Raw genomic sequence first — 11,940 nt, 5'->3', positions numbered from 1 at the left:
CTGCCAACCGCTTCTGCGACACCCTCCTCCTCAAAACCACCCTACCGCTCCGCTCACCTGCTCCACGCCTATTCTAAAGAAAGATGCTGCGACTGTCACTCGGTGCGCCTAGGATGCCAGGAGACACAAAGTTCCCGTGGCGCTCGGGTGAAATAGCCAGCCCCGGGTGCCTCCCCTCTACAACCCAGCTCACCTCAAATTCTCAGCCGATTCTAAAGGCAGCCAGCACAGCTCCCACAAAACCAAAAGGTAAATGATTAATCAACGTGCCATTTCATACTTTACTATTAAATGATGACCCGGCTGACAACCACCTCGCCTCCTCCAACCGCTCCTCAGCGGGAAGCTACGCCCCCTCCGAGGCTGTTAAAAGGGAGGACCCTAAGGAAAGAGAAGAACTAACTGCAAACTAAAGACAGGGAACGGGATAAAAGCAAAAAAAAATTCAAGAGTGACGGGAATTAGGGCAACAAAGAGAAAAAAATGAAAAACAGGGACAGTGAACTAAAAGAGAGACGTAGGAAGAAAACGGACAAAGCAAAGGTCCTAATAGAGACAAGGAAGAATTAAAAAATGGAAACGGCAGACGGAATACAAGTCGACAGAAGCTTTTGTCGTGGTTTAACCCCAGCCAGCAGCTAAGCACCACGCAGCCGCTACGCGGGAGAAAATTGCAAGGGTGGAAGTCAGAAAACTCGGGGGTTAAGGTAAAGAACAGTTTAACAATTGAAGGAAAAGACAACAGAATAGTAGTAACACTAGTAGTAGCAGTAGTAGTAGTAATAAACCAATAAGAGTATACAAAGCAAGCGCTTCACTAGACAGGGGCTCACCACTCGCCGACCGATGCCAAGCACGTCCCCGAGCTGCCATCGCTGACTCCTGGCCAACGCCCCCCGGTTTCCAGACCGAGCGTGACGTCCCACGGTAGGGAATAGCGCTGCGGCCGGTCTGGGGCAGCTGAGCTGCCTGTGGCACCTCCCAGCTTCTTGCGCACCGGGCAGAGCACGGGAAGCTGAAAGGTCCTTGAGTGGTGTCAGCGCTACTTAGCGGCAAACAAAACGTCAGCGCGTTACCAACATGATGCTCATCCGAAATCCAAAAGGCAGCACTGTGCCAGCTACTAGGAAGAACCTTAACTCTCTGCCAGCCGAAAGCAGGACGCTTTGAACAGCAAGGGCGACTGAAGGAATAAGGAAAAAACTTAATAAATAGCGACAGGGAGCTCCATCAGGGAAGGAAAATTTAGAAAGCGAGGGCACTAAGGGAAGAGAAGAAACAATTAAACCCAGCTAAACCCCCAGGGGAAAAGTCAACCTAGAACATGGAAAAAGCCACAGGGATTAGGGAAATAAGTGGGAAAATTAAAAAACAGGACAGCGAACTAGAGGGACGGAGAAGGAAGATTCAAAAAACGAGGGCCCTAAGGAAAGACAAGAAAGAATTAAAACAGAAATACAGGGGAATAAAGGCAGCAAAGAGGAGAAAAGGAGTCAGGAAAGTGTTTAAAGGAAGCGGCGATTAAGAACATCGGGAAGTGATTTAAAAACCCGCATGGGTGAACTAAAACGGAGACGGAAAAAAGGGAAAAAGACAGAAAATTATTTTTTAATAGTTTATATAATACAGCAGATACAGGTTTGTATTTTGAAATCCTCCTTTTTAAAAACTTATTGACTGAAAAAGCACACAGCTTTTATGACAGAAACAAAGCCTGTTTCTTCTGAACTCTTGCAAACATTGCCTTTCCTCTTTCAGGATAAAATGGTTTTCCCGATATCCTTTCCTAGTAAGCGCACAGAAACACAAGATTGCGCTTTCGGGAAGGCAAAATAAACGGAGGGAAGCCGACTTTGCACAGGCGTTAACACGCTCCAGCGCAGACCTTCTTTGACTTTTAGTATCTGCCTTAAAACAGTTCCTAGAAAAACTACAGAAGGAAGGAGAGCCGGCACATTCTTGACGTTAACTTTGAAGTCCGTACTACAAGCGCCTTAGGAAAAACGCGGACACGCATCGCGGACGTACCTTGTACTCGCAGACCGCTATGGAGCCTTTCCGTCCGTCTTGCACTTTCACGGCAGAAGAAAGGGCGACCACGGTGAAACGGCGGCAGCTGACGCTCTGCTGAAAGAGGAAAAAAAAAAAAACCCGTAGCATAAAGCTGGGTAGGAGTCCCAAGCTTCCTGGTTTTGTGAAGTTTTGCAAAGACTACAACCGAGGGAAGGAAAAAATAGCCGTTTGGAACATGTTGCCAAACAACATTTGGCCGTAAAACTCGGATGCGTTTGACACGCGCCCATTTTTTGGGAACTTGCTATTTGCTTCCCGTTATCGTTGTTCTTCCTTCAGAACCTCTGCTTGTAGCCAACTTGATTTGCTACCGGTTCAAGCGCTTCCCTTCCCGGTATTACTGGCACACGGACCCAGGCAAGTCACTGAACCGCTCTTCTGAACTTCTCCAAACGACAATTACAGCCACGAAAGAGGAGTTCAAGAGAGGAAAAGGAGAGGTCGGGCAGCAAAAGAGCCCTGCAGGCTGCCACCAGTCAACACTGCGCTCTTTTTTTTCTTTTAAATCCACCCCGCCCCGCCCCCAAATACAAACAAAGAAACCCCCACGACCTTGTATTTTTTGCCTTTGGGAGCTCATCCCTGTCTCAGCACGAAGCGCAGACGACCCGTATCCCGATTTGCACGTGACGAATCCGTGTTCGGAAGAAATAGGCCAGATCCGTAAGACTGGTGTTATTTTGCGGGTTTTAACAATCGCAACGCAATCGCATCGACCGACGCGTTTGTGACAAAACTCATTAACTTCTAAACGCAGCACCTCCTTGGGTAAAAAAACGTGTTTGAGACTGAAAACAAAATGATGATTCAGAGCTCCCACTCCTGATGGAGCCGTGGGGAAAGGAAGGAAAGTGAAGACAAACAGCAGCAACATCAAGTGAAATTCGCCTCCAATTCCGAGCACGTGCCTAAGAGACTCTGCAAGTCCACACCTCAATCCTAGGAGCGACTAGCCCTTTTCTGGAAGGACAAACTTCCTTACTTCAACAGTCCTAGACCGAAGGCTCCACGGAACAGAACGTGGACCGAGCCACAGGACACCGTGCCATCCACGCCCGAACGGCAAAGAAAAATCACGGAAAACTAAACTTAAGTATCAGTTCCCATCGAGCTTCATTCCTTACGTTTCCACTGGCACCTAGGTGCTCAAAAATGAACTCTACTGACACCGCGTATTACTAACAATTGACTTCTGCGTATCAAAACAAAAGGCTATTTCCAGCTCGCCCATCCAATTAGCACGACCAACCAGAAGAGAAACACCGGAGCCTAAAGAAGGGAACAGGCAGCTCTTCATTTCTCCTAGATCAAAGTCTGTTCTTTTGCCTGGAAGGCAAACATCCGTAACTCCCAAGGGAGCACTGCAGGAACGAGGTGCGCTCTCTTACCTGCAGTTTGTCCTCGGCTTTTCTGCACGGGCAGCAGATTTGCCCTTCCTCTGGCTTTGATGTGGCGCACCCGTGGCGTCCTTGAACCGGCAAGTGTTTCTCCCCGCTCCCGCAGCCCCAGACGCGCCATTACCTGAGCAGCGAGCGGAATCAAGCACACAGGATTTTCTGCACGGGACGCAGAAGGTGACGCTGGAAAGGAGGAGGCAAAAGAGAAGCGGTTTGCCCGGCAGCCACGACCATAGAAACTACACCTGCCGGCATGGCCCGGGGAACCAACGTGGCCGACCAAAAGCCCCGGGCTCCAAGATGCCGCGAGACGCAGCCCTCCCTGCTTTTGGACCCTGCGGGGACACCGTTCCCCACGCCATCGCCACACGTGGAAGCCCCGCCGAGCCCCCAGCATGGCTCCGGGCAGCCCCCGCCACCGGCTCCGGCCGGCGCCCCCCCGCCGCCCGGCCCCGGAGCAGCGCGGCTCGGCGCGACGCCCCCCCGGACCGGCTCCAGGAAGCTCCGCCCGCCCGGCTCCCACACGGCACCGCACCCTCCCCGCTCCGTGCCTCCCGCCGCCCTCCTCGGGGCTTTCCCCGCTCACCTCCTCGCTGCCTGCAACCGCAGCGCAACGACCGCTCCGCTCCCCTCCGCCCCGGGCTCACCCCGGCCCCTCCGCGCGGGGAACCTCCGCCCACCGCGCCATTCCCGCCCCCGACGCACCGCGCATGCGCTGGCGAAGCTCCGCCCTCCCCGCGGCAAACCCCGCCCTCTGCAGCAAAGCTCCGCCCTGCACACACCACGCATGCGCCAGCGAAGCTCCGCCCTCCCCGCGGCAAGGCTCCGCCCCACGCGGCAAAGCTCCGCCCTGACACAGCGCGCATGCGCCCGTGGAGCTCCGCCCTCACACGGCAAAGCTCCGCCTTACCACCGCAACGCTCCGCCCCCCGCGGCTAAGCTCCGCCCCCGGCACAGCACGCATGCGCCAGCGAAGCTCCGCCCTCCCCGCGGCAAGGCTCCGCCCCACGCCGCAAAGCTCCGCCCCGACACAGCGCGCATGCGCCAGCGAAGCTCCGCCCTCACACGGCAGCGCTCCGCCCCCCGCGGCTAAGCTCCGCCCCTGACACAGCACGCATGCTCGGCCAAAGCTCCGCCCTTCAGGGCAAAGCTCCGCCCTCCCACTGCAAAGCTCCGCCCCCCATGCACTGCGCATGCGCCAGTGAGGCTCCGCCCTCACGTGGCAAAGCTCCGCCTTACCACCGCAAGGCTCCGCCCCCCGCGGCTAAGCTCCGCCCCCGACACAGCACGCATGCTCGGCCAAAGCTCCGCCCTTCAGGGCAAAACCCCGCCCCCCCCGCGGCAAGGCTCCGCCCCCTACGCACCGCGCATGCGCGGTGAAGCTCCGCCTTACCACCGCAAGGCTCCGCCCCCCGCGGCTAAGCTCCGCCCTGACACACCGCACGGGGTGGTCTCCAGGGGCGGGGCCTGTCGCTAGGGGTGGTGCCCTTCCCCTGCCGGGGAGCTCCAGGGGCGGGGCCCGTCCCTAGGGGCGGGGCCGCTCCACACCAGGACGGGGGCGTGGGCCGGGGCGGGGCTGCAGCGGAGGCCGAGGCGGCCGTGCCAGCAGCAGCCAGCACCTCCCGGGCGGCGAGAGCGGCGCTTCCTTACCGGGAGGCAGCAACGGCTGCGGCGGCATCGCCCCGCGGGCGCCGCGCTGTCGCATGCCCGGTACCGGCCACCGGCACCGGGGAGCACGTGGACGCCACCGCCCCTGCGCGGCTCCCGGCCTGCAGTACCCGCTTTTGGACGCCAGGCGGCAGCACCGAGGCACGGCCAAAACGCCCCACCGCCCCCGGGCGCCACCCGAGCTGCAGTACCCGCTTTTGGACGCCAGGCGGCAGCACCACACCGAGCCCCGCGCTCCGAGCGCTCCCCGCGGGGACAAAGGACTCGCACCCCGGCCCGCCTTGGGCCGCCCGCAGCCGCCGCCGCCTGACGGGGGGGGGGGGGACCACAAGCCTCGCCCTTCTCTGCCCCTGCTCCCGCTCACAGCCCACGCAGCCAGAGCCATTGCCTCGCCCCCAAAAAGCACCCAAGTGGCTCGAGCATTTCAGTCCTCTGCACTTGACAGCTCGCAGAGGGCTGCTGGCCCTTTCTCTCCGCGCCCCTCACCCCAGGACCCAGCCGGGGGAAGCAGCGCAGGGAACCTGGTCAATACCTTTGCCTTGGCTCGGCTTTTTTGCCCCCAGAGTAAGCCCCCGGGATTGCTGGATTCATCTGCAGGTGGCATCAGGGGTGGGAGAGTGACACCAGCGAGCCAACAGACCCTGGAGAGATTGTATTAAAAAAAAAGAAAAAAAAAGTGACACTGATGACATCCTGAAGGCACGCGAGGAGATACTGAAAGCTGCTTTGTGTGAGAGGGGCAGCTACGATTATCAGGAAGCGGTGCACGCGAGCAGACCGCCGGCAAGCGCGCGATCTGCGAGCGAGCGATACGCCGGTGACCCTCGGGCTCTGCCGCGGTGCCCTCCGCTCATCCTGCGCCGCCCCGGGCTTCCCGCGCAGGGCTTGCCACTTAAATAAGACCTGCGCGATGTTACTTACCACCCTGCCCTACGGCACGCAAAGGAATTAGACGTGAAACAGGGAAAGCAAAGAGGCCCGTCGGCTGGCCGCACCAGATGGCCGTAGAGCCCTGCCGGTTCCCTCGCCGCTCTGGACGGCAGCGCAGCTCTGCGCTCCCTGCCGCTCCCGCCAGCGAGCGCGGCGCCTGCGCTTTGACCGCCTGCGGCGCGCCAGACTCGGGAGGCTGGAGGGGCTGGTCCACCAAGGCAGCTGAGCCGCTCGCTTCCTTCGGCTGCCTCATTTGCCGCCTTCAAACAACCACTTCCACGCTCCCTTTCTTTGTTTCAGACCCCTCTCAACATCTCCTGGCCTGCAAGCCATTTGCAGCAAGCAACACGGCTGAAATACCGTGCTGCTAGAGACCTAGCTGTCGTCTTGCTCCCACGTCCAAAGGCTTTGGGAACCTGAACCCCCTGCTTGTTTTGGCATCGAGACTGCGAGGCGAGAAACACGCCTGGACTCCAACAAGCCAGACGCCTGCCCCGTCGCTCAGCACGGTGCTACGCGGCTGCCCGACCGACACCTTCTGCCGCTAAAACCAGAGCGCGGTTCCCTTCTGAAGAGCCACCGGCAGCGCGGAGAGTCCCTCGCCTTTCCCTGCGCCAGGTCCCCCGGGAACAGCGTCTCGCTCGGACCGGAGCGTGCGGCAGCCTCCGGTCGTCCCAGCCCCTCGCCCGTCCAGAAAGCGCCTGCCTGTAGCAGCGGCAGAACCGCTGCTGCCCAGGGGGGAAAGGAACGGCTCGGGGTGAAGCTCCCCAGGCTGCCCGTGGCCCGTGCGGAGCTGGGGGTCCAGAAGCAAAGGGGTTAGGGGAGGGGTGGAGCAGGGGAGCGGGGGCGCGAGACTGGAGGGCAGGGGACGCGGGGGGCACGGCCCAGGGAAAAAAAAAAAAAAAAACCCGCACGGGGGGAAAAACCTTGTGTGGGGGGACGTTCGGGTGGAGAGCACTCGGGAGGGCGGAGAGACACGCAGAGGAGGACAGGGGGGAGGAGACGGACACGGACGGACGGACGGACGGCGGCTATGTGTGGGTACAAAGGTGCACGGGGGGACACGGGTGGGGATGACCTACACCAGGGGGTCCACCCGGCATAATCCACAGCAGATAACTCACCTGGGATAACCCGCAACGGATATTCCGCTCCGGAGAAGGAATCCACGCCAGATAATCCCCAGCAATGCCCCTCAAACTGTCCGCGGTTCACCCCAGATTTGGCCCAAATTGGCGCCGGTTTTTCGTTTGGGGTTTTTTTGTTTGTTGTTGTTCTTCTTTTTTGTTTTTTCTTTTACATCATACAAAACTTGGGGGTTTCTGCTTTTCCAAAATATTCAGTTCTGGGGTTCTCCGGCGCTTTTCCACATCATAACAATGGGTCATTTTTGGTTTTCTGCGTTAAAATGCGGGGGGGCGTGGGGGGTGTGAGTGTGTGCGTGTGCGGTGTGGTGTGTTTGTGCTTGCTTTCCAGCTGCACAAATCCAGGCGGATTCAGCTTTCCTGGGAGCCCCAAACTGTGTTGCTCTTGGATATTGGATATTTTGCTCTTGGACTTGCATATTTTGACACTTTGATATCTTCGACTTCTCTCTTTAGACTTCGGTATCTACTTACAATCCTACCTCTTTAGACTTAGTTATCTGTTTACACTTCCATAGAACCTTTACTTCGATTACACGGGATACCTACTTAGGCTTACTCGGTGACACAGGGTAAGCGTAGGTACTTCTACCTATCCAGACTGACTTCTGTTTTAAATTCCTTCACCTACATCATCTCTTTTTGCATTTTAAACTCCTTTATTTCTTAACATAGAGACAAGTTCTTTTTTATTTTAAAACCCTATCTATCTCCATTGAGATTTTTTAATAATTTCTATAACATAGCAGGTACAGGTTCGTATTTTGAAATCCTTTTACATATATATATACACACACACATAAAAACGAATATTATTTTTCAATATATATATATAAAGGCGAGAGATTTTTCTCTACTGCAATGCCTCGCACCCGTATTTCCAGTTCTTCACATGGTTAATCACACACACACACACGAGTTTTCAGGCATTTTGGGACTGTGACCCCCCTTCTCTGGGGGGAAACCTCCCCGTGACACCTTCATCCCCCACTCACCTGCTCCTCTGTTTCATCATCACGCCCCCGCCCCCTGTGACGTTGGGGGGCCCCAAATGACATCATCACCCCCCAGGCCCCTCCACACTTTTTAATCACCCCCCCCCAAAAAGGCACAGAACAAGGAAAACAGCTACTTTAATAATGCCATTTACATATGTAGGCGCCCCCCCGAAAAGGGGAGCTCCGCCAGAAAAATAAAATGGGGGCAGCCCCCCCAAACGGCTGCAGCCCCCCCCGGCCCCCGTCCCGCAAGCCGGCGGCTGCCCCACGCCGCGGGGGGAGCCTGCCGGGGGACGGTGCCGCACCTCTCGCTCAGGCTCTGCTCTGCCGTGCTCCCCCTCCGTTCCCGCGCTGGGACGGGCTCCCCGGGGCAACGAACCTCCCCGCTCCCTCTTGGCCCGGGACTCGCCCCACCACGCAGCCCTCGCTGCCGCACCCACGGGGCACCCGCCGGAGACAGAGCCGGGAGCCTCCAGGCACGGGGCCGGCCCCTTACCCTCGGGACGCTTCACGACAGGCAGGCCAACCTGGGCCGGGGGGTACCTAGCGAGCATCACGAGACGCTTGCAACAAGACACCTGAAAAACAAAAAGCCCAAGCGATATTTCAGCATGTGAAAAAAATAGCACAGCAGCGAGTACAGGAATTCAGTCAGAGCAAGGGAGAGGAGAGCAGCTGAGCTCAAGGAGGATTCGAGGTAAGCAGGTCAGCTCCAAATACAAGACATCCTTTAAAAGCTAGAGCGACCTGAACGCTTCCCATCAGCATTAAGACTAACCGGTACGATTCCGAACATGTTCTTCGCATACAAGCACACGCTCTTGCCGGCGTTGGAAAACGTCTCACCCCTTCCTTACGGCACGGCTGCAGGGAGACGACCCTGCGAGGCTGCAGGACGAGGGCGTACCGCAATCAGAATCTACGCTTACAGGTCCGCCGCAACAGCTACGGCCCTCGCAGCTGCTGCTGCACATCTTGCTGGCTCGGTCCACAAAGCTGGAAGCGAAGCGTAACGCTTTCGAGGGGAAAAGGAAAAGCAAAGGACAAATCGCAGCAATTCGCTTCATACTAAAAAAGCTGTGCGTGTGTTTATAAACATCCAATAAAAATACTTCTGCTGGAGAAGGACTGGATTTTCCTTTGGCGTTAATTTAACTTGCACAGCTGTGAATCGATACCAGTAGATTATCTGTCTCCAAGATACGCAGTTATCATTTGACCAGGGTTTTTTTGCGCCTTACGTCATTAGGAGCGACATCTGGCCAGCCGCGCCGCCCAAGAGAGATGCTGCTGAACTGCCAGGGAAACGCACCCTTGAAAGCCAGACAGAAAGAAAGTACTTCAGAGCACTCCGTCAAAAGAGTGGGGGGGAAAACACCCCGTAACGTTCAGTTGCCTCTCCTGGTCAACGTTCAGAACAAATACCTAACTGCTTAAACACACCTAAGCAATTGTACGCCACAGCTAGTTGGCAGTTACAGCTGAAACAAGGCAAGGCAGTTTGTAGATCCGATTTTAACTTTTTTTTCCTAAAGTTACATCTAGGAGAGAAAAATCCATGACAGAAGAGATCCCCCATACGGTTCTACTTTGGGGGCAGAATCCAATCCCCGGGGCTGCAACGCGTAAGGCTACCAAAAAGGACCGGCAGATTTGCTAACGCTTTTGGCTGCGCCGAAGCACGCAGAGGAACGCGTGTTGATGACATCTCGGCTGTTGCAACTGAGAACCAGCGATGCCATCAACTTCTGGAAGACGTGCTGTGCTCGGGTCTTTGGAAGCAAACGGACTTTTTTTTTTTTTTTTTTTTTTTTTTTAAGAGAGTGGAAAGTCTTGCTGCTGCTGACTTCCACTGCCAAGCGCATCATCTCTGAAGATCCCCACTCTGATGGGGTGCTCATAAAACACAACTTCTTTGAATGAGAAAGATTTCCATTCTGGAAAATCTCTTTCCAGCTGAAGTAAGAAATCACACGCTGTAGGTTAAGAAAAAAGGATGCTGCCGAAGCAGTAACTCACCGAAACCACGTCAGGACTCGCTGTCGCTACTTACAAGGCTGGCAATGCTTCTCGGGAAAGCGACGCCGATTCCTCCTCTTTTGTCCACGTCTCTCCTTGGACCTTGATCGCTTTTAGTACGGACGCTAGTATCGCAGTAAGCTTTTCAAGACCTACTGTAAGATATTTTAAAAACTTATTGACTGAAAAAGCACACAGCTTTTATGACAAAAACAAAGCCTGTTTCTTCCGAACGCCAGAACTCTCACAAACATTGTCTTTCCTCTTTTACGACGCAATTATTTTCCCAATAGCATTTCCTAGTAAGCGCACAGAAACACAAGATTGCGCTTTCGGGAAGGCAAAATAAACGGAGGGAAGCCGACTTTGCACAGGCGTTAACACGCTCCAGCGCAGACCTTCTTTGACTTTTAGTATCTGCCTTAAAACAGTTCCTAGAAAAACTACAGAAGGAAGGAGAGCCGGCACATTCTTGACGTTAACTTTGAAGTCCGTACTACAAGCGCCTTAGGAAAAACGCGGACACGCATCGCGGACGTACCTTGTACTCGCAGACCGCTATGGAGCCTTTCCGTCCGTCTTGCACTTTCACGGCAGAAGAAAGGGCGACCACGGTGAAACGGCGGCAGCTGACGCTCTGCTGAAAGAGGAAAAAAAAAAAAACCCGTAGCATAAAGCTGGGTAGGAGTCCCAAGCTTCCTGGTTTTGTGAAGTTTTGCAAAGACTACAACCGAGGGAAGGAAAAAATAGCCGTTTGGAACATATTGCCAAACAACATTTGGCCGTAAAACTCGGATGCGTTTGACACGCGCCCATTTTTTGGGAACTTGCTATTTGCTTCCCGTTATCGTTGTTCTTCCTTCAGAACCTCTGCTTGTAGCCAACTTGATTTGCTACCGGTTCAAGCGCTTCCCTTCCCGGTATTACTGGCACACGGACCCAGGCAAGTCACTGAACCGCTCTTCTGAACTTCTCCAAACGACAATTACAGCCACGAAAGAGGAGTTCAAGAGAGGAAAAGGAGAGGTCGGGCAGCAAAAGAGCCCTGCAGGCTGCCACCAGTCAACACTGCGCTCTTTTTTTTCTTTTAAATCCACCCCGCCCCGCCCCCAAATACAAACAAAGAAACCCCCACGACCTTGTATTTTTTGCCTTTGGGAGCTCATCCCTGTCTCAGCACGAAGCGCAGACGACCCGTATCCCGATTTGCACGTGACGAATCCGTGTTCGGAAGAAATAGGCCAGATCCGTAAGACTGGTGTTATTTTGCGGGTTTTAACAATCGCAACGCAATCGCATCGACCGACGCGTTTGTGACAAAACTCATTAACTTCTAAACGCAGCACCTCCTTGGGTAAAAAAACGTGTTTGAGACTGAAAACAAAATGATGATTCAGAGCTCCCACTCCTGATGGAGCCGTGGGGAAAGGAAGGAAAGTGAAGACAAACAGCAGCAACATCAAGTGAAATTCGCCTCCAATTCCGAGCACGTGCCTAAGAGACTCTGCAAGTCCACACCTCAATCCTAGGAGCGACTAGCCCTTTTCTGGAAGGACAAACTTCCTTACTTCAAAGTCCTAGACCGAAGGCTCCACGGAACAGAACGTGGACCGAGCCACAGGACACCGTGCCATCCACGCCCGAACGGCAAAGAAAAATCACAGAAAACTAAACTTAAGTATCAGTTCCCATCGAGCTTCATTCCTTACG

The sequence above is a fragment of the Platalea leucorodia genome (assembly GCF_965183815.1).
Source record: "Platalea leucorodia genome assembly, chromosome: Z".
Lineage (NCBI taxonomy): Eukaryota > Metazoa > Chordata > Aves > Pelecaniformes > Threskiornithidae > Platalea > Platalea leucorodia.
This window is presented reverse-complemented; position numbering follows the sequence as displayed.